Genomic DNA, 23,738 nt, shown 5'->3' on the forward strand with positions numbered 1-23,738 from the left:
TTGTGACCACCTAGAGGGGTGGGATAGGGAGGGTGGGAGGGAAGGAGACACAAGAGGGAAGAGCTATGGGGACATATGTATAACTGATTCACTTTGTTATAAAGCAGAAACTAACACAGCACTGTAAAGCCATTATACTCCAATAAAGATGTTTAAAAAAATATATATTTCTAACACCCTAAAAAAAAAAAAAAATAAATAAATAATAAAAAAGTATGTTTTAAAGAAATACAGGAAACATATGATTAGTTTACTGTGGAAAGTAGATCTGATGAACAATAACAATGAACGTTAACAAAAATTAATTCACTTTTTTTTCTTTCTCATGAACTTTATTGAGGTATAATGTATATACAATAAAATGTACCCATTTAAAGTATACAGTTCAATGAGTTCTGACAAATATCTATACCCATATTGCCATCATCACAATCAAGATTTAGGATATTTGCATCACCCCAAATAGTTCTCTGCTGACCTTTTTCGGCAACACTTTCCCACTCTTAGCCCCAGGCAACCACTGGTCTCATGGGCTTTCACTTTCTGTCACCATAGAGTAATTTTGTTCGTTGTAGAATTTCGTATAAATAGAATTATCACACACACATTTGTGTTTATATGTATGTCTAGGTACTTTCTCTCAGCATAATGTTTTGAGGTTCATCCATATAGCTGTGTTAACTGGTAGTTTGTTTCTTTTTGTTGCAGGGGAATATGCCATTATATTGATACAACACATGTGAATGGACCTTTTCATTGTTTCTAATTTTTGCCTACTACCAGTCCAGCTGCTATGAGCATCTGTGTGCAAATTTTTCTGTAGATATGTATTTTCATTTATTTTGGGTAAATATTTAGTAGTGGAATTTCTGTATCATATGGTAAGTGTATGTTTAACTTTAGAAGAAACTACCTAATTATTTTCTAAAGCAGTCGGACCCACAAGCAATGTGCAAGAGTTCCAGTTGTGCTGTATCTTTCCCAACACTCGACATTATTAATCTTTATAATTGTAGCCATTTTATTGGGGAGTGTTATCTCCTGGTAGTTTTAATTTGCATTTCTCTGCTGAGCAATGATGCTGAGCATCTTTTCCTGTGCTTATTACCATGTCCTATCTTCTTGGAAAGTGTCTGTTTCATCTTTTGTTCATTTTTATTGATGTTTGTCTTCTTATTGGCTTTTAAACAATGAGAAGCCTTCAGAATCCACTGAGGGGTCTTGTGGTTTACAAATATGCCAGAACATTTTAATTAAATTCATGAAATAAGAACAATTAATTACCTCATTTTCTGCTTTTAATCTCCTTCCTCAGGAAGCTCCAGCTATTCTCGCCTTCTATCTGTTCTTAGAACAAACCCAGTTTAAACCAGCACCTCACATTGCTCTTGCAATTAGCTCTGCTTGAAATTCTGCTTCCTTGTCGCCTCATGTGATTGGATCCTTCTCATCTCTCACGTCTCAGCCCAAAAGTCATATCCTCAGAGAAACCTTCCATGACCACCCAATCTAAAATAAAGCCTTTTATGCCAGTTCCTATCACAGCACCCTGTTTCATCACTTCTCATAATCTACAGTTATATATTTTTAATTTATTTACTAAGTTGTTTATTGTTCCCCCCCCCACCAAGCCCGTGCTCCATAAGAGTAGACACCATGCCCAACCTGTTTTCCAGGGACCCTTCCAGCACATTACACAGTGCAAAGCCCACGTTGGGAGTGGAATAAATATTTACTGCTGAATGAATTAATACCTCAGTTCTCCATCGGTCATTAATTTGAAGGTCAGTTTACACTTAGAGAAATGATTTACTCCCTAAAGTTCCTGTTGAAGTTTTAGGCAGCTGTCAGTAACTCAAAAATGGGGATATGCTTGGACTCTCTTCTTACTCACCTATTCATCAGGAGATTCCTAGAGTAAAAGGGGCTTCTTGAGCTTTCCTAGATGACTGTGTGCAACTACAGGAATTCCAAGGAGGCACAGTATAGTTCTTGGCTTTCTGAGACTTCATATCAATGTTGAAACTTTTCAGAATAAGTTTCTCAAAATAAACAGGATTATCCAAAGGTTATTGAGCTATTTCTGGGCTCACTGAGAAACCAGGCAAATCACACAATGAGTAAAGTAGGCCCAGTGGAAGACAACAGAGAGTGGTGGGTATCTTGCTGAGTGCCAAGTGTTGTCAGGCTAAAATGAAGGATCAGTTTTTCCCAGTCTCCTGGTTATGAATGATTAAGTGAATGAAGGTAGGTTCACTTGTAGGCTCTATCTCTTAGTAATTGTATTAATATTGGCAAGTTACTTAATCTCTATTTTAGTTTCTTTATTGTTAAAGTGGGGATAATAAGACCTAATGTTTAGGCTGTTTTCTGGATTAAGTGGAATGTTAGTCGAGTGCCTGGCATATAGTAGAAGTTTTATTTTGGTTTTTGTTTGTTTCCCAATTTAAATCACTTAAGCTTACATGTATTAGAAAGCACACATTTCCCAAACACATACTGTATTTAGTTCTCTATTCAACTAGCTGCCTAATAAATATTCACTAATAGCAATAAAAATTTAATGGGTCTTGGAACAAATAGGTAACAATTATATAACCTGAGGCTTAAGAAGGGAAGTAAGAGAGACTGCAGCAGCAAATGAAATAAAAAATGTATTAAAAAAGAAAGACCTTAAATTCATATTACTAAGTGAAAGAAGTCAATGTGAAAAGGCAACATACTGTATGATTCCAACTATATGATATTCTGGAAAAGGCAAAACTATGGAGGCAATAAAAAGATCAGTGGTTGCCAAGGGTGGAGTAAGGGGAGGAGAGATGAATAAGCAGGGCACAGGGGATTTTTAGAGCAGTAAAAATACTCTATGATATAATAATGATGGGTACAGTATATATGTCATTATACATTTGTCCAAACCCATGGAATGTATAATACCAAGAGTGAACCCTAGGGTAAACTATGGGGTTTTGGTTGATTATGGTGTGTCAATATAGGTTCATCCTTGGTTTAAAAAAAAAAAAAGTACCATTCTGGTGACTGATGTTAATAATGAGAGAGGTTATGCATGTGTAGGGGCAGGGAGTATATAGGAAATCTCTGTACCTCCCTCTAAATTTTGTTGTAAACCTAAAACTGTTCTAAAAAATTGTCAAAAGAAAGAAAATAATTCAAAGAAGAAAATACTTTTCATAATCAATTTAGTAGAGCAGAGACTCAAACTTAAAAAATAACTTTTTCAAGATATTCTTATAAAACATTCTCTAAAGAATAAGAAATATAATTTATGCTTGACTTTAAAAGTTGTAGTGCATTTGTTTGGCAATATTATAGAATTAGATATTGTATTTTGCATACATTTTCCAGACAGTCAAATCTTACTCTGTGATATTTCCTTTAAAAATAACTTTGTCTAAATATTATATAATATCGCTTACATGTGGAATCTAAAAAAAAAACAGTACAAATCAACTTATTTACAAAACAGAAACAGACTCACAGACATAGAAAACAAAATTATGGTTACCAAAGGGGAAAGGGGAGGGGAAGGGAGAAATTAGGAGTATGGGATTAACAGATACACGCCATATATAAAATAGATCAACAACAAGGATTTACTGTATAGCACAGAGAACTATATTCAATATCTTTTTTTTTTTTTTTTTTTGCCGTACGCGGGCCTCTCACTGTTGTGGCCTCTCCCGTTGCAGAGCACAGGCTCCGGACGCGCAGGCTCAGCGGCCATGGCTCACGGGCCCAGCCGCTCCGCAGCATGTGGGATCTTCCCGGACCGGGGCACGAACCCGTGTCCCCTGCATCGGCAGGCGGACTCTCAACCACTGCGCCACCAGGGAAGCCCCTATATTCAATATCTTATAATAACCTATAATGGAAAATAATCTAAAATTGTATACCTGGAACTAACACAATATTGTAAATCAACTATAGTTAAATTTAAAAATAAGTATATAAAAATAAAAATAACTATAAATTTAGAAATGTGATGCAGGTATTATTATATAGCAACTGGGCATCAGCAATTAATCAAACTGTACCAAGTTAAATAAATAAGAAGTTCCTATTCAATCCTAGGTCTTTCAGGATAGAGAAGAAGAGAAATTTGACTAAATAAAATAACTTCAAAAATCACGTCTGAAATCAATAGGTATATAAGTAAAGTCAGCACCAGTATACAGATGAGTCTCATATCCGACTGACCGTATACTCCATCTTCATGCTGACCGTACATATTTGTATATCCTGTTGTCACCTTAAACTCGGTAAGCCTAGAGGAAATGTCTTTATCTCTGCAAAAATAGTTTCACTTTCTCAATTAAAATCCATTTTATTTCCCCAACCATTAAGACTTCAAAGTATACACTTGTCTTCCAGTCTTTGATTTTGAACCTCATGTCTAACCAGTTACCAAGTTCTAAAAATTTTTCTAGTGAGATAAAAAAGATCGTTGGTTATTTCTTACTTCCCTTCTTAAGCCTCAAACCAGAAAGGGGAAAGGAAATTCTAGATGCAACAAGCAGAGTTCGATCATTTGCTTACCATGGGAAGAAGGAGCCTCTGAATTTAAAAATAACCCTTGCCTAGAGTCCAGTGATCAAAATCTATACTTGTCTCAACTGCTAACTAGCCTTGTGACATCAGATAAGACACTTCCCCTCTCTGCTTCAGTTACCAGATCTTCAGAATGGAGGGGAAGTGGGTGGTATTCTAAAATAGATTCTAAAATTCTGTGTGATCCTCCCTCTTGTCATATTTTGTCCCTTTTTTCCTATCCCCACTGTAGCCAGTCCAAATATAGGCACTTATCACTTTATTTGTAGATTTTACATTACTTCAAAAATCACTGCAGCTCTTTGCCCTAAAACCCATCGTTGACCTTACGGACAGATTTAACTTTCTAAAACACCATTCTCTTTGTTAATTCCTTACCTAAAACAGCTTGCCGTGTTAATTAAAATCATATTCTAGATCTTTCTAAATCACCTGCCACTGAAATTTGTCATACAAACCACTTACATAATCAAACTTTCTGCCCCAGTCATCCTGGATCACTCAATCATATGAAAACATGAACTGAGTTTTCTCATTTCTTCTTTTTTGCTCATTTTGTGTATACAAGTCTTCTCTACCTGGAGTGTCCTCTTCATTCCTTACTACCTACTGAAAACTTGCTCTGCTCATATTTCACATCCTCCAAAAAGTCTGTTCTGATTACCCCAAACCAAAATGAGTTGTCCTGCATCTGAACTCTCTAATCAAAAGAAAAGACTTGAGTGTTAATAGGTTAGATGGGAGAGGGGGCCTCTCAGGCCCTTGGGGATGGAGAGGCTTCCCAAGTTGGGTGCCTGGTGGTGAGGGATCCTCATCACTGTTCTCCTCCAGCCATCCTGCTGAAGTATTTAAAAAAAAAAAAAGAATAGATACTACAGCACAGGCTGTTGGTACCCTGCCCATAATCCATCTGCACTGTGCATGCCAACTGCTGCTTAGTAGGAGCACTTGGAATTCTCTGGTTGCAGACTCTGGCTCCGTGCAGAGCAGGCCACAAGTTCCAGGGAACTAACACACCCAAGAGTAACCCTCAACAAAGGAAAAATGAGAGTTTGTGGATAAATAGCCTAGTTTCTTCGCTTCTCAGGCACGATAATTCTGAGCGGTGTTCTACACAGCCTTCCAGAGTCTCCAGTGGGATTGAGCCCCAGTTGCCCTCAGCAGTAACCCACACAAAAACTTTCTTCCCATTCCTGCTTCTCCGCTTCCCAGTCGGTGCTTTGGGAGGTCAAGTCCTGTATAAGTTACTCGCACCCAAATGCTTGTCTTGGGGATCTGCTTCTGAGAGAAATTTTAGGTCTTCTATATATTTGGGTTTTTTTTAAATCTTTTTTCTTTGGCCTTGTTTTGACTTACATAATTCAATCTTTTGAGAAAATTGCAGTTTCATTTATGCTTTCAAATGTGTTGATTTTTTTTAATCAAATGGATACTTTATTAGAGTCATAACACTTATAAATTTCTTTTCATCATGGAGTTACCAGATTTTAAAACCAACCAACACTTTCTCATTTTTACAGATAAGATATATAAAGAAATTCTCAAATGCCATAATTTTTGTTCAAGTGCTTTGTCAGTCAACTCACAAATCTAGCTCATGATTAATTTACAATTCTAAGTATTCACAGTTAGATGAGTTTTAGGCTTGGTTCTTAATGATCTAGAAGCAATCCATTTTACAAAAGTATCACCAGAGCAGTTTCATGAAATCATTTAATTTAATGCCACCAAGCATGGACCTGTTATACCTTGGAAACAAAAATATAATCTCACAACTAAATCTAGCAGACTAACTTTTAACAATTCTAGCCGGAATGGACAATATATCCTTATGGCACATATATGACTTTGTAATATACAATTCATAATTCAGGGTTAAGAATGCGGCATGGAGCTAGAAAAACCAGGGAAGTTGGATATTATAGAAAAGCTCTGACATCAGTATAAAGTCACAAGACTGATTTCCTCTTGCCACAAAGTAAATATACCTTTTATCTCTGTAATTACATCACAAACAAAACCTTAATAAGATTCTTCTTTCTAGGGGATTATCACATAAACAATATTTGATCATTGAGCATTGATTATGCTACTCATTTGGGATTGTTCTATGTTCCATGAAATCTAACAGCCCAGCTTATACCTGGCACTTGTAGTGGATGATTCAGCCAAAAAGCAAAGGGTTGAAAGTATAAAATAATCAAAAGCCCTCTTTTCCCAGAGGTATCCCTCTTGAGGCAAGAGGTAAGTATCTTGTTTGGATAGGTTGTGTGAGCTGGGGGCCTAACTCTAACTTGCTCTCCCATTCAAGCCATTTTGGCATCTTGCCACGGCCGGGGTCTCTGAGGTAGGTTAAAATACTTCTCTGTGCTATTCATATTCAATAGATGTCAGGACTGTTCTCTAAACATGTGAGGATCTACAACTTTAAGTTATATTTCATATTCTATTCAAATTTAACTCAGAGTCATGTAAAAGAATTAGAAGTAAAAAGTTCACCCTTTGGAGAAGTCTATTGGGTAAAGCCTCACATATCCACACATAAATATTTGTATATTCACACACAGGGCAAACAGCTGTATTTGAAGCATAAATAAACTCAAAGTAAGACATCAGGAGCTAGATACCAGTTCCAGGACTGGTTAGTGGTCTCTGGGCCTCTCATTTTAAGGATGCCAGATGAGCAGTTTCCTCAGTTGTTAGGAAACACTTAGGTGGATTAAGCAACCAGGATTCACTTCATAAATTACTTTTTCCTGTACCCAAGACTCTGCTTGAATTAACTTGAGAAACTATAGCCCCTTCAAGGGTAGGTATTTGACCATTAACCCAAAGGCAATGTGATTACTGCATGAGACTAAATACTATGTGGCTTGTCTAATTCACTTTCTACCTTTCAGGATCAGTTCAATAAAATACAGAACCCATAACCAAGGTTTTACACCAGAGGTCAGCAAACGATAGCCTGCAGCCCACAGGCCAACTCCAGCCTGCTGCCGGTTTTTGTAAATAAAAATTTATTGGAACACAGCTACACTCACTTGTTTACTTATTGTCTATGGCTGCTTTCACATAATAACAGCAGAGGTGAGTAGTTGTGACAGAGACTGAATGGCCCACAAAGCCTAAAATATTTACTATCTGGACCTTTAAAGAGTGTTGATCTCTGTTTTACACTAAAACACAGAGTTCAGTGGGAAGCTTGTTTGAAATGTGTTCTTCTTCAGGAGTCTTAGTTACCTATTAAAATTAAGGTTCAGGTGACTCAGTAACTAAACACAAGAGATACCCCTTTTTTCATGAATGATATCTATGTATTTTATGGATATAAAGGGATATTTTCTTTAAAATAAGAAAAGAAAAAGAGAAAGAGATAGATGTAAAACTAAAGGCTATTTCTCTGTTTTAACATCATACTAAAATTAAAATTCCATCCATGAAATGAACCAAAACTTATACTTAGATTCTCTGCATATACTAAACAAATTACTTTGGGGATGTTGTTATATCTGGACAAAATGGTATCCAAATTGATCAGACATAAAAAGTACACAAATAAAACTAACACACAGGCAGTCAGTTTGTAAGGGGTGTTACGGTCGCCATCGTCGTAAAGCCAGACCCAAACTGCAACCGTAACAAGCTGTCGTCACAAAGGCAAAAATTTGTTAAGCAGTGGTGAGACCCCTAATGTGGTACATATTCAAAACTTCACGATGAGATGTCTGTTCGCACAGTGATCTCACAGCCAAGCACAGTGCAGCTATCAGGACTTGAGGATGTAGCAAATCATTTCTGTGACAATGGAAAGTGACCTTAGAGTGTGGCTACCATGTTTATGTTATACTAGTTATCGTTCAAGAGCGGCTGCACAGCCATGCTTCTATTGCAACGTAGATCATGCAGTGATGTGGCGGGTGCTTCCAGCAAAAAGGCTCCAAAGTAGAAGACGAACACTGTAAAATGGTAAGCAAAATCCAGGAAGTTCCAGCCGGCATTAATCTGAGTCACCACGCCAGAGAAGAACACGCCCAGGAAGAGGAGGGAACAGATGAAAGCCATCACAGACACGAACATGACCCATCCTTGCAGCAGAGGTAGAGGAGCATTGGAGGAGGCGACCAGGGTCCACACGAATCCCCCGAACACCTGCTAGTGTTGGAGGGTCTCCTGCAGAGGCGGGGGGTGGCTGTGTCTCACCGCGGTGACAAGACCACTGGCAGCAGAGTTCTGGGAAGTACTCCTTGGCGTGAGCCCTCCCAGAGTCCGCCCTTAGCCCCACCAAAGAGCCCAGGTAGGCTCCAGTGCTGGGTCACCTCAGGCCAAACAACCAACCTCAAATGTGTTGATATTTATGCATTATGTTCTCTAGCTTTATTTACCATGCTTGTAAGAATGTTTGTTTTTCAGTAAACTATCTCTTAGTTCTGTTGATCATCATTTCTGATATTTGGTTATTATTGCTTCTGTTACTCTTGTCATTTTCTATATTATTAGTGTCTACTTTTACTTTTGGTATTTCTTGCTCTATGTTCCCTTGGTTTACTACATTTCTAACTGTTTGAGACAATTGCTAAGTTTATTTATTCTCAGTTGGTCTTAACTTTTAATTATGAATATAAAATTATACATTTCTATTCAAATATTAATTTAGGACCACCAGTTGAAACATAAAGTAACTTTTCTGTTTATTAATTTTAAATATTTAAAAATCTCCATTGTTATTTATTTAGCAATGTGTTATTTAGCAATATGTTATTTCATTTCCAAAATTATTGGAAAAAAATTATTATGTTTTATTAGATATCTTTGGTTGCTGGTTTCTAATTTTATTTATTTTGACTAGAGAGTTATGGACTGTTTAATGTTATTCTTTTGAATCTCTTAAAACTTTTGATCAAACTAATGATTCATTTTTATAAAGGTTGAAAATATGTGCTTAAAAATATACATTCTTTATTGGGTGAATAGATCTCTAAAATATCTATGGACTAAAAAGTATTAATCAAGTTTGGGCATTTGAAGACCTGCTTTTTGTCTGATTAATCTATCAGTTTCTTAATTAGTTGCTTAAAATATCCTACCATACTTGTAGATTTGAGATTTTTCCTCTGTAATTATATCAGTCTTGCTTTATATATTGCAAAGTTCTGGTTCAGCGCACACAAGTTTCAATTTCATATTTTGGTTGATTTTTCATTTTATCATTATGAAATTTCTCTTTGTCACTTTGAATGCATTCCATCTTCTGGCTTCACAGATGGTTCCAACTTCTGATTCCCCACTGTGCATGGGGCTTGCAGACTTGGCTTCTCTCTCTCTGCAGGTGCTGAGGCCTTAGCTGCTATGGATTTTTTAGGTGACAGTCACTGCACAGGTCTAATGGCTTCAAATATGGCTTATTGCTGTATGTCTCTTTTCTGTTTCTGGCAGCTAGACATCTAGACACTTTACTTTCTTGTTCTGATATTAAAAATTCTATATCTATACCATTTTCTACATACCTATTAATTTTTCTGTTTTTTGTGTGTATATATATATATATACACACACACATACACATTTTATACATATACACATACATGTTACATAGCAGGAAGAGATGCATATATGTATGTATAATGTATACAGAGAGAATGCACACAAGAATTGGTGTATTAACATGCGTTCCTTCTGCCATCTTGACCTTGAAGTCTATCTAATCTTTTCTTAAATAGAAAATGTGATTAATTGGCCTTTCCATTCAACTTCTTGAACTTCAAATGCATTTCTTTCATTTGGAATTAATTTTCCTGAGCAGTTTAGTGAATACCTCATGGCTTTCCTATGAAAGTTGCCCAAAAGATTTCAATATAAATTGCTAATGACTACTTAGTCCTTTCACTAGAAATGCAAAGCTCCCCTTGAGTGATACTACTGATGTATTTCTATAAACGCCTTGTTAAATGCTTACTGCTTTTAGAAATGGTAACTGGGCTGATGCCCAAGCTTACATTAAGAAGGGAATGATATTAATGTGCCCTTTAAAAAAGCATCTTTTATAGCCTAGCAGGAAGAAAAATCACTTTACTCTTATAATTTGCTTTATGCATTGCTGTTATCATTGCTAATTACAGTATCCCCAAAAAGCATTTATTTATTAAGTCTCTTCAGTTTAGTTTCCTCAATTAGTAAAATTTATTTTCCTCTCTCAGTAAAATTTCTTTCTCCCTATTAAAATTTTTATATAATTTGATTGGATAAAGAATATAGATGGATGATCAAAATAACTAATGATAGAGAGATTGGTTAAGTTAATACTTTATTTGTTTTCTTTTATCATTCTATTCAGACTTAAAAATTCCAGATCTCTTTCCTTTCTAAAAGTAAAAAAGGCTTAAGGAGTTCTAAATCTCATTTAGCCAAACACATCCACTTATGTCTTTAACAATTTAGAATGTGTTTTGACAGATTTTCTTCCTTTCTTTGCTGTCTGTATTATAATTTATGGTTTCATTGCACAGCAGTTAAATATTATAGTCATTTTCAGGAAGAGAAGAAAAGTTACCATAATCTAGCTACCTTTATACTATCATACCTGAATCATTTAGAAAATTTTAGGAATCTCTCCAACTGCATTTCTCATAAAACAATAAAACACTCCCATGTCTGTATGCTGTGCAGTGCCAAGACTTACATCTGTGTAGCTCAGAAAATTGAGATAACTACGTAAAATAAAAGTAATTAAAGCACATTTTGCCGTACCATTGTGACCATGCAACTTGAACAAAGCCTATGAAAGCAAATTTTGTTCAACTGCAATTTCTTACGTAACATTTTCCAGCATTTTACATAATATAATATGAATTAAAGGTAAAGTAGATCTTTTACATATAAACCAAAAAAAGCTGATTGATTGTCAATGACTGCTAATTATAAAAAAGATACAGGGCTTCCCTGGTGGCGCAGTGGTTGAGAGTCCGCCTGCCGATGCAGGGGACACGGGTTTGTGCCCCCGTCCGGGACGATTCCACATGTGGCGAGCGGCTGGGCCCATGAGCCATGGCCGCTGAGCCTGCGCGTCCGGAGCCTGTGCTCGAGAGGCCCGCGTACAGCAAAAAAAAAAAAAAAAAAAAAAAAAAAAAAAAAAAAAAAAGATACAATTCTTTTCCCTGGTGGCGCAGTGGTTAAGAATCCTGCCAATTCAGGATACACGGGTTCGAGCCCTGGTCCGGGAAGATCCCACATGCCGCGGAGCAACTAAGCCAGTGGGCCACAACTACTGAGCCTACGTGCTGCAACTACTGAAGCCCGCACGCCTAGACCCGGTGCTCCACAACAAGAGAAGCCACCGCAATGAGAAACCAGTGCACCGCAACAAAGAGTAGCCCCCGCTCACCACAACTAGAGAAAAAAGCCCATGTGCAACGACAGAGACCCAAGGCAGCCAAAAATGAAATAAACAAATAAAATAAATTTATTAAAAAAAAGATACAAGTCATTTTCTCATCAAGATTAGAATTGTTTTCCCAAATATGACTGAAGTTATGATTTTTAAAAGGGTAAAATGAAATAATTTATTTAAGATTAATTATAGGATTATTGTAATAGCATAGCTTGCTTTTACAGTATTTTGAATCAGATCTACACACATTTAAAAAGCGGTTTTATATGGGAATATATGTATATGTATAGCTGATTCACTTTGTTATAAAGCAGAAACTAACACACCATTGTAAAGCAATTATACTCCAATAAAGATGTTAAAATAAATAATTAATTAAAAATTAAAAGGGTTTTGTGGTTCAATTTACTAGATAATTTCTGTTATAAATCAGAAAAATCTTTTCTTTAGCGTGTGTCCCTTCTGACATTTGACCTTGAAGTCTATCTAATCTTTAGCAAAACAGTGATTAGTTGGCATTACCATTAAAAATACCTGATGAACTGGCTGTTAGTCTATTGGTTTTTCTGATTTGTTTGTTTTTGTCTTGGCTTGATTATCTTAATATATTCTCTTGAGAAAATTGTTTCTTCATGTATGCTTTCAAATTTATAGACATGTATTTATTTATTATGTTCTCTTATAATCTTTAAACTGTTTAATATAGCTTTAGTTTATGTCCCAGTTTTCATTTTCAGCAAAAATGGTTACTATCATTTGCAATGTACAATAAAAATAATTACTTTGGTCATACATTAGAACATATTAGTCTCTTCCAATTGTATCATTGACTCTCTTTGATCTTGAACTTTTTAACAGTTTCTGACTTTTTTTATTATAAAATGTGTTTATTGAAATTATTTTCCTATGTATTGAATGCTTTAAGAGCTTCAAATGAAAAGATTTGATAATAAAGCAGTTTCACTTTTGATACATCAAAAGTGTGTATTTCCTCCCATGAGTAAAATTTCTGAATGCATTGCTTGTTTTTATAAGTAATCATTTTCCTTTATAACAATGTATTTATAATTGCTTGAAAATATCATGGTGTTATTTCCTTCACTGGATTTCCCAATTTCCAAATGGTTTTCTTTTGACATCTATAACTGCAATGACTCATGAAACTCCCTCCATAACAGGATATAATTGTTCAGTGGGTAAGAAGACTCAAAGTGAGATAGTGGGTCAAGGATTAAGGGGAGAAAATGAGCATATCTTTAAGCCCAGAGCTCCACAGAACAGTTCTGAAAATCTAACTGTATCCACGGTTTTTGACTCAATGGGAAAATGACACAAGGAAAGTGCCTACAGAATGAATAAAAAAGGGAACAAAAAGAAGGAAGAAGAAGGGGAAGATAGAAAGATAATTGGTGATTCCATTTAAATTCCTTAAATTATATTACAGAATTTCTTTCAGTTGTTCAGGCTGTGTCTTCGAATGAATGTAATCATAGCTTTGACAAAAAGATAGCTTGTAATTTACAAGTAAAGGGGAAGACATCATGCTTCGCCTATTCCAATTATTTTCAGCATTAAGAATAGGCAGCACAGACTGTGGCAAATGTGGAAGCCATTATGCACTAAATAGGCTTTGCCACTGAGCTTTTACTTTGCTTTATTTTTTGATAATGGAGAAGCTGTTGGTTAGTGCCATACACAGACACACACACACACACACACACACACACACACACACACATATATTTGAATGCAAACGAAGAGATGCCTTTGAATTTGAAACAAAGAATAGTCCTGACATTGTGAAAGACTACTCATTTTATGCTTTTATAACTACTCTCAAGTAAGCTTTTGAAACACTTTGCAATCTCAACATATGATTAAATAGTCAGGTTGATGCAGCATATTTTAAAATAGTTTGACATTTCTAACGATTTGGACTTGAGCTTTAGGCTTTAACATAAATTACTTGGACGTTGAAGTGATCTATGCTCATCTTCCAATACAGTGTCTACAACAGTTGTTTAAAAATATAAATGTTATTTCACTTCCCAGCTTAAATCCTCTAATAGTTCACCAAGGCCAAATTCCTTAACAAAACATTAATAGTGCCTGAAAGAAGGGTCCAGGCACACGGTTCCCCATTACTCCCAACGTGCCAGCCACAATAATCATGTTCTGGTTCTTCCGAAGTTCCATAATCCACAGGTCCTAAGCACCTTGGAGTTGCCTGCTTTTTGCTGAAATGTGGAATGTGTCCACCATCCTTCCAGCTAACTCTTGCTTCATGTGTGAACTCAAAATTTACTCCCTGGACCCCCAGATTAGAGCAATTCCCTCTGTCAAATGCTCATCTAGGTCCCAATATTTTCTTGTATACCGTTTGTCACAGCTTAACATTGAGCGAAGATAAAATTAACAACCACTGTTATATATTACGCTATAAGGTCTATGAGTAAAAATGGACCTTAACAATTTTATTCACCATTTTATCCTCACAACCTAGCACTGTACTTTGGATCGAGTAGGAGGTGCTCAAGAAATATTTCTGACTGAATGCATGAATACACGGCATGATAGTTGTAGTTTTTAAAATATATGTTGATGAAAATATATTACAATCACAAATAAATAGAACTTTCATCATTTTGTAATTTATATAGGTGAATTTGGGTATTTTCAAGAGTCCTACAGTGTTCACAGTGGACATAAGTTTAGTTTTTCTGAAAATTGTGGCAACCTGTTTCCTTTCTGTGTTCTTTTCTCTCCACCATATTTAGAAATTTTAAGTTACACAAGAAAATATATATGAGAATATGTGGTAGTATCTTAGTTTTACTCCCCTGACAAGTAAACCCTGAAAAATGAATTCAAGTGTAAATAGTTTAGATAGGAGATGACCTTAGGAAACACTGGTAGCAGAGTGAGAAAGTGAAACAGGGAATGGAGACAAATTTAATAGCATAAAAATGTGATAACACAGTAACAAGGGTGTGTTATTAAGCAAGTTGCTACTTTGGGCTTTGGGACCCGTTGTAGAACATGCACCTCAGCCTTATCCCAACTGAGAGGCAAGGGATCTGGGGTATTTAAATACTATCTCCTATCAGTTGAGGTTGAAGGATGTTCCCAAGGGATGTAAATTTACCAGGACTTCCAGCCAGCTACCATGCACCAGCATAGCAGCCTCCAACTGCCAGAGAAAACCCACAAAGAAATGTACGTGCTGTTCTTGGAAGTCTACTGGCGTGTACTACAATGCTAAGAACCGGGGGGACATGGCAGGGCACAGAGTTTGCTTACAGTAGACTTCATAAATATTTATCAGTACACTATGCTATATTTTGATGATTCCAAAGACTGAGGGGTTCTGTAATCTTGTTTTAATCATGATATTCATGAATTGTGTTAAAAATTCTTGGTGGTCCATTTTTAAATACAACAATCAAGAACATGACAGGAATGGACAGGTATAGATGATAGCAAGTGGCATTGCTAAACCTATGCAGAAGCAGGTAGTCTTTAAAAATACTTGGGGAAAGGAATTAGCACAGTATTTGAAGGCTTAATCTAAAATGATTATTAAAATGCTTCCAGATATGTGTGAATACAATTTGAAAAATAATTTGGCAAACAGTAGACCACTTCTTTTCTGTTCTTTTTTACCTCACATGTTGAAGTTGACCAAACTTGTTCTCCAAGTGGAAGCAAACAGAGAAAGATAAATAAGCATATGGGTCCTAAGGAGACAAAAAAAAAGCTGAAATGGAAGAACATCAAAATACAGATATTGGTCATCTTGTGTTTTCACATAAATCTGATAGACTTTGGAATTATTGTATTGGAGTTACTCTTAGACATTTTACATGATACCATTACCTTTCCACCCTAAAAATAAACTACCAAAAGAGACTGTGTATGAGTGAATATTACACTTAAATTGTATAGTGAGATAAAATATTGAATTTATCTTGTGATTTTAAATAAAATACAATATTTTATATTTATTTATTAGTCTCACAATATCTCTAGATAATAAATACTGTTACTTATCTAAAAAAAGATTTGGAAACAAGTCACACAGTAAAAAAACCTTTCTGATTATTAAAGAGAATACGATAGTATCCAAATTTACAAGGGTATATCTATAATGAAAATAATTACCGTAAACAATACTTTCAGTTGTCATAGTGCTCTCATATTCGTTGTTTCAACTAATCCTCAAAACATTCCATTTTAAAGGTAGGAAACTAGACGTCTAATTATGATGTCTCCCATCTTCAAAAAACAAAAACAAAAAAGCCATTAGATTGGACCTACCTCAGTTCCCCCCCCCCCAATAAATCCACCCATCTTGTCTCCTTCTCCATTCATCTTCTCCTCCTTTAAAGTAGAATAAAGGAACTGACCCTCTTCCTGTTGAAGACCAGTCCTTTCACTGGCACTCTGAATCAACTTGTCTTTTGCCTTCTTAGGAAACTGACACTACCAACTATCCTTCTTGCCTCAGCCATATCAGCTTATAAATATCTCCATGTCTTTACCATATTTAAAACCAGGCAAAACAAACGCAAACAAAACAGAAAACCTCGCCCCTAAATCCCTCCCTATCTACCCTTTCACAGCCAAACTCTTCTAATAAGTTGTGCATATTCGCTTTCGTTTCCTTCACACCCATTCGCTCCTCACTCCCCATTCTCTCCCTCATTAAATGATTAACCTGACAGGTTTTTTTCAACTTCATCGTACTTAATCTCCTTGTAACTTTTGTACCTGTTGCCCACTTCTTCCTTCCCTTGGCTTCATTAGTACTAGTCGTTCCCAGTCTTCTTCTCATATTCTGCCTGCAACTACTCAATTTCTTTGTCAAGTTTATCCTCCTTTACCCACACATGAAGTACTTCATAAGGCTAGTACTTTCTTTCTCCTCTATTTTATCAAAGCAGAGAAGATTGTGTCTGGGGAACTTGTAACTAAAGATAGATGTTTAAGTGATTCAGACAATAGTGACTCTTCAGTTGTGAAGACATTAATTATATGAGACAGTCTGTGGACTTGCAATGTGCCTGAGTTTTGTAGACAACACATTAGAAGAAATTGAAAAACTGCCATCTGTTTTTTTTTTTTTAAACTGTAAACCATTCTAGAAGCATTAGTAGCTACATTTAGAAAAAACCTTATATTTAAGAAAGCTCTAGTTCATGGAAAGAGATATTACCTTTCTTTCTTTCTGGGACTGGCCCTATTAGACACAGTCTGACATCTTACATTTCCCCAAATGGACTACTTTTACAATTAAATGCTGCTGCAGTGACACGATCCAGCTGCACTCCTCACCACGTGTAAAGAAACAATCTTAGTCTCACTTTACTTCATTGCTGACTACTCTGGAGATGCTCCTCGACAGATCAAATCCCAGTTATTCTTTATCCTTGCCCTTGAATTCCAAAATGTAAATCAAATTCATGTATATTACCTGCCTCACCTACGGCTGCTTTGCAAGCACAGCATGGATTGCTTGTAAATACAGATTACAGGTACAAACACAACTGAAATCAGTATCAGTTATTTTTCTGAGGATATTAAGAACACTGAACAGGTGCATTGCTGCTGTGAGTATTTTTCTATGCTAGAATATATGCAGGTATCACTGCTCTCTTTCTTTTGTTTTATTCCTTACCAAATAGGCTTGAAATGCAGGTTATTGTTGTAGGATACTGGTTCATTTTTACAAGAATTTCAACATAATATTAGATATTTACAGAACTTGAGGAATAGTGATATATTAAGACATTTCCTCACAAGTATTGGCTGGTGCTAAACTTGACAATAAACTGATATGTTAAAAAATGCATGATCTGAAGAGTTTGCTAAACTTTAACAAAATATTTATGAAGAAAAATACACAGAGATACATACTTTATGCTGCTTATTTTACGCAGATATAATGGACTGGGAAAATATTTAACAAATATTAATATTTATAAGGCTAGAAGTGAAAAATTTCAGCATGCCAAACTTCCACAAAGGCTTTTATAATTCTTACTGAGAAAGGATGATGATAAACTTTCACAAATGTAATCACTTAATATAATCCCTTAAACTAGACATTCTTGATCTATTCTATTCTACTAAGTTTTGCTGACAGTATTATTTCTTATTATTATGGTTATTTTGTTTGCACATTATCAGTAAAGTGTAGAATCAGCTAAAAATGTTACCTATGATTTTTTTTAAGACTGTAGATCTTAGATTTATGAGTCTCACTAATCTCAATGTCAGCAATCCATAACATTCTAGATTTTTTGTCTAAGTTTTCTAGTTAAATGTTTATTTATATATCCTGTGCTGCTACACAGTCTTAATAATTAAAATTTTAACTGCCCTGAATAATGGTATTCTGAACAATAATATTAGAAATATTATTAAATATTCTAATTAAATTCCAATAAATATTCTAATAAAATTAGAAATGTAACTGCCCTGAATAATGTTATTCTGCACTGAGTTACCTTAATTTGACTATGCCATCACCCAACTGCTAGTTACATAGTTTGTTTCAATTTATTTATTTGTTTGTTTTTCTGTATTTGGAAACACTAAAATGATTAATTTCCAGCAAATAATTGTGTACAAGATTTGCAAATAACTGTTTCAAAGATTTATTTGAATTTAAAGTACATTTTTTAAAACAATCAACTTTGAGATATAATTTATATATAATAAAGTGCACGTTTTAATTATAAAGACCAATGAGTTTTGACAAGTGTACACTTTTATATAACCACCAGTACAGATATAGAAAATTTTCATCAGCTCAGAGACTTTCTTTGAGCTCCTTTGCAGCCAATCCCACCCTCCCCCCAACTTCCCATCCCAAGGCCACTTACCAGCTTTCTATCATCGTATATTAGTTTGGCCTGTCCTAGAACGAAGTATAAATTAATCATACAGTAGTTATTCTCATGTCTGGCTTTTTTGGTTCAGTATAATATTTTTGAGATTTACCCATGTGGTCATCTGGCTTGGTAGTTTGTTCCTCTTTATTGGTAGGTAGTATTCCGTTGTATGAATTTGTTCATTCATTCATGTGTTGAAAGACATTTGGGTTGTTTCCAGTTTGGGGAGATAATGAATAAAACTGCAATCAACATCTTGTACAAGTCTTTTGTGGACATAGATCTTTATTTCTCCAGGATAAATACTTATTCTGGAATTTCTGGAGCGTAGGTATCTTTAATTTTATAAGAAATTACTCAACCATTTTCCAAAGTAATTGTACCATTTTACATCCCAACTGGCAATGTATGAGCATTCCAGTTGCTCCACATTCTTAACAACATGTCACTTTTTCTAGTTCTGGTAGTACTACAGGACAGTGAGACCTCACAATTTTATGTCTTGGAGACCACAGGATTTCTGAGATCAGAAGACAACAAAAATAAGAGTTTTAAACTGTGAAATTGCAAGGTAATGCCATGTCTTTCAATTTCTGGATTTGATTACTCAGTAACATACTCATGTAAGAGAATTAACTGGAAAGAGCATTTTCTTTGCATCTGAGACTTCCTCAGACCCAAAGCCCTCGCATCAGCTCAGAGGTTCAAAAACGTTTGGCAGGTGTCTCTTACTCAAAGCAAAGAATGTCCTTGTTCTGGAGGCTTGCTCCTCCACCTGTCTTGTCCCCAGCCTCAGCAACTGCAGCAGGTAAAAGTGTTCTCTGTCTCTTGTTCAGCTGTGAAGAGTTTATCTCTCTGGACAGTTTAGTTCTAGATTTATTTGTACCAAATAGGATTTTCACAAAATGGTGGTTTTCAACAAACGCATCAGTTTTCAGTTTATTGGGTAACTTGTGTCAGTAGGAGTGAAGGTCTTTCACGTTCCTTTACATCCTAACCATAAACAGGGCTCTTACAAAAAAAAAAAAAAATTTTTTTTTTGCTAATTTGAATGATTTCCTAAGGATATATTCCCAGAAGAACATGATTAAGTCAAGAATAATAAATGTTTTTCTAACGATTGCCAAAAAGGATGATAATATGATGAGGGTACTATTTGTCAAAAGAAATCCTATGTTCCTTTTTCCACAAAGAGTGTTACTCCACAGACTTGAAACAGGACTCACTGAATTTTATTGCATTTATTCTGTTACAATATTTGTATATTGTTTTCAAACTTATTTACATGATATACTCTCCCCTTACCCACTGATCGTTTATTCAATTGCTCCAAGAGCAATCTTAGGACATTTCCCCCACTTTTGCAAGCAAAATGAAATAAATGAGAATAACTGCTAGTGGGTACGGGGTTTCTTTTTGGAATAATTAAAATTTTCTAAACTTCATTGTGGTGATGTTTGTACAACTCTGAATATAATAAAAATCATTGAATTATATATTTTAAATAGATGAATTATATGGTATGTGAATGTTATCACAGTAAATCTATTATCTAAAAAATGAAATAAGGGAAGGAAATGTGAATGTCAGTAAAGCTTCTGTGTCTCCAACAACTGAATTCTAACCCAACTGAAAACCAAAATCAATTTTATGGGGCAACTTCCTAGCACATTAAAAAAAGAAAGAAAATAATCGGATCTATCAGAACATCATCACAATAAATACAATAGAATGTACTAAATTTTTGTTTGATGCCAGGTACTGAGCTAAACATTTTAAATGAATTCTCTCATTTAATCTTTATATCAACTCTAAGAAGTTACTATTATTTATGATACTTTTTGTAGGTGAGAAAACTGATATTTACATCAAAAAAAGTAACTGAAAGAGCTAGAGCTCAAATCCTAGCTTTGTCTGATTTAATTGTTTTAATCTATTGCTTCCCAACATTAGAGCATAAGATTCCACTGCTGTTGGCCAAAAAATCTCCACATGCAGAGACCCACACTCAGAGTCACTCAAAGGCCAAAAAAGTAGTATGGACACATCACAGCCTACTCTGCTGAAAACCCATATCCAGGAATCCTAAAAGCCTAAATTGAGAAAACCTAAATTCTTCGGCGATTAACTGGAAAGCAGGGGGTGCCGATAGATCTTACACTTAACAGGTATGCTCCTGTTCAACATCAGTTTAAAACCTCATTGATCCTGTGTCCAGCCACAATAACAATACTTTAGGTTCTATGACACTTTATAGTCAATGGAGAGATATGGTAATGGTTAAGATAACTTATGACCAGCCTTTTGAGAATTATTGAATATAAGTTTTGCAAGAAATCTTTGAAATTTTATTTTATCGGTAAGGATACAATTCCCAGAGAAGCTAAGGCAATTTTCCAAGGTAAAGCAATTTTTTGGAAAGAAAATCAGGGAACCATCTCAGGTGTTTTGAGCCAGGGTCCAAGAATTCTTTGACCACATTGTATTGGTTATTACTGATGAATAAGTATTAGTTCCCTTTTTTTCTCTCCAGTCCTTTGTGAATGCCCAAACACTGGGCCAATAATCATTTGCAATACTGCTTCCATGGTCTCTAGTATAGTCTGCTCTCTGACTGCAAACTCTGGAAATAAACTTGGCATTATCCCAGACTCTGCTCCTACCAAGTCCAGTTTCGTCAGAGAGTAATAAAGAACAACAATACACATTTTTACTTTAATGTTCAAAGAACACTTCTGGATCATTGAACTTGGGACAGCATTTCATCTGTGGGATGGAAATTATTCTAATTACAAGTTTACCTTATAAAAAAGAACACCTGCTTTTTCAGGGCAGCATCCCCTAAACAATATTGAATTGAATAAAATTAAATTTTGCTTGCACTTAATAGTAGTTAGGAAAGGATGCAAAAGAAGCAAGGAATTATATTTGCTGCTAGGGAAAGCACTGGATGGTTAGAGAACTTTATGGAAGGAACATTTTAGAATTTTATACTGTGTGCCTTTGTACCATGTGCATTCAATTAAAAAAAAAAAAGAAAGAATAGCATGTAAAAATTCTTCAGTGTTGACATTCTAACAATGAACTACTCCTTTTAGAAATACAATTAAACAGTCAGTAACCGAGGTTTGCTTTATACATAGTAAGTTTTCCAGCTAACTAAAGCTTTCAGCTCCAACGTGCATCACTGCGTATATTTCACTATTCCTTCTATAAGTATAAATTCTATATAAGGCTGCTGTGTTTGCCAGGCATGGGACTAACCCTGTGATACAACAGAGAACATGGTCCCTGCCCTTATGGTGTTTTTATAGTGTTAGAAGGATCATTACTAGAGACATCTCATTTTTGCCGCTTTAAACCAAGGGTAATCTATGCACATCCGTGTAGCCTTAATGACTTTTGATGAACATCCATTATTGAAATAAAGCACTAGGACTGTATTTTAGACTTTGTGTCTCTTCCTTCTTAAATAGAAGGCTGTCAACCTCTATGGCACTGAAGGTGTCCAAATTTACCAAATTTCTAGTATTTTTCATTTTTATAGCTTTTAATCTTCGATGAGAGGTGAAACCAGATAAGTAGACTTGTCAAAAATTGTATGCTCAATGAATGAGACTCTGAAATATGTCCCTGTAAAGTACCTGGCCACTTAAGGGGACTCTAGGAAACTTCTTCAGTGATTTTAGGAGAACCCTGGGTTCATGTATTTGCTGAAAGTTAGAGCTCCCTGTAAATGACATTACCAACTGTTAACTCCATTCTCTTTGTGAGGTTAGCAGAAGGGAAAATTGGTAACTGGGCCACTTTGACTGCCATAACAAAATACCATAGACCGGGTGGCTTAAACAACAGAAATTTATTTTCTCACAGTTCCAGCAGGGTTAATTTCTAGTGAGAACTTTCTTCCTGGCTTGTAAATGGCCACCTTCTAGCTGTGTCCTCACATGGCAGAGAAAGAACAAGCTCTCTGGTGTCTCCTCTTATAAGTACACTTAATCCTATTGTATAATGGGGGGGGCACAAATATTCAGCCCACAGCAGATGGTTAAACTAAATAATCATCTTTATTTTTCATATCATTTTATTTGTGTATAATTTATTTTATTATATTATTAATCATATTACTATTATTATATTAGATAGTGATGTGTATGGAAATTCTCCTGAGACATCTATTTTCGTGTTATTTGGTTGAGTACCAATTTGTAGTTAAACTCAGAAATAGCATCTATTCTTTGAATATCTCAAAAGAGGATATCAAAGTACTATGGCCTGTAGTTAATTTGTAGACTCAAGGCTTTTGGTTTTCATTATATATTTTGTTAAGGCTATAGACATCTGTAAGTTTAGAAATAACCTTTCCTATTATCAAACACGTATGTCTCTCAAGGTCAGAGTAAAAGCTTTGTTAAACATTTTTGTTGTGAGATTGATATTACTGCTTGATGAGGGGAATGAAAGAGCAAAATTCACTGTTCAAATTTGTTTTTCAGTACAGTCTCCAAATAAGAATGAGGCTTGGTTGCTAAAAAGCTTTCCCCTGGGGTTTTCTTTAAAGGGTTATAATGTTAATTTTCAATGACTGTCCATAATACAGTAGTTGTGAAACCAATCAAGTGTAATGATCCTTCATCTGGAAATTTCTCAGACTTCATCTAATGGATCTTTAAATTGTTTGTACAGATCATGGGTCAGTGAATTAAGCTAGTGGCTTTGTTCTTGGTAGTGGTGTTAAATGGGACGGTACAATAAACAGAAACACTATGGCTTTTCTTCATAGGAAAGTAAATATATGTTATGAATATTTTTCATTTTTACATTACAGTGAAACCACTAGTCCCTTCCTTCCAGCATGACTATGAAATACTTGTCTTCAATCAACAGAC

At 35.3% G+C, this 23,738-nt stretch overlaps 1 pseudogene; it reads right to left on the reverse strand.

The window, feature by feature from the left end:
* Positions 1 to 8,162: 8,162 nt before the first annotated feature.
* On the reverse strand, positions 8,163 to 16,694 carry LOC102982814 (protein MAL2-like; annotated as a pseudogene).
* Positions 16,695 to 23,738: the final 7,044 nt, after the last annotated feature.

This window comes from Physeter macrocephalus, chromosome 8, assembly GCF_002837175.3.
Source record: "Physeter macrocephalus isolate SW-GA chromosome 8, ASM283717v5, whole genome shotgun sequence".
NCBI classification, from domain to species: domain Eukaryota; kingdom Metazoa; phylum Chordata; class Mammalia; order Artiodactyla; family Physeteridae; genus Physeter; species Physeter macrocephalus.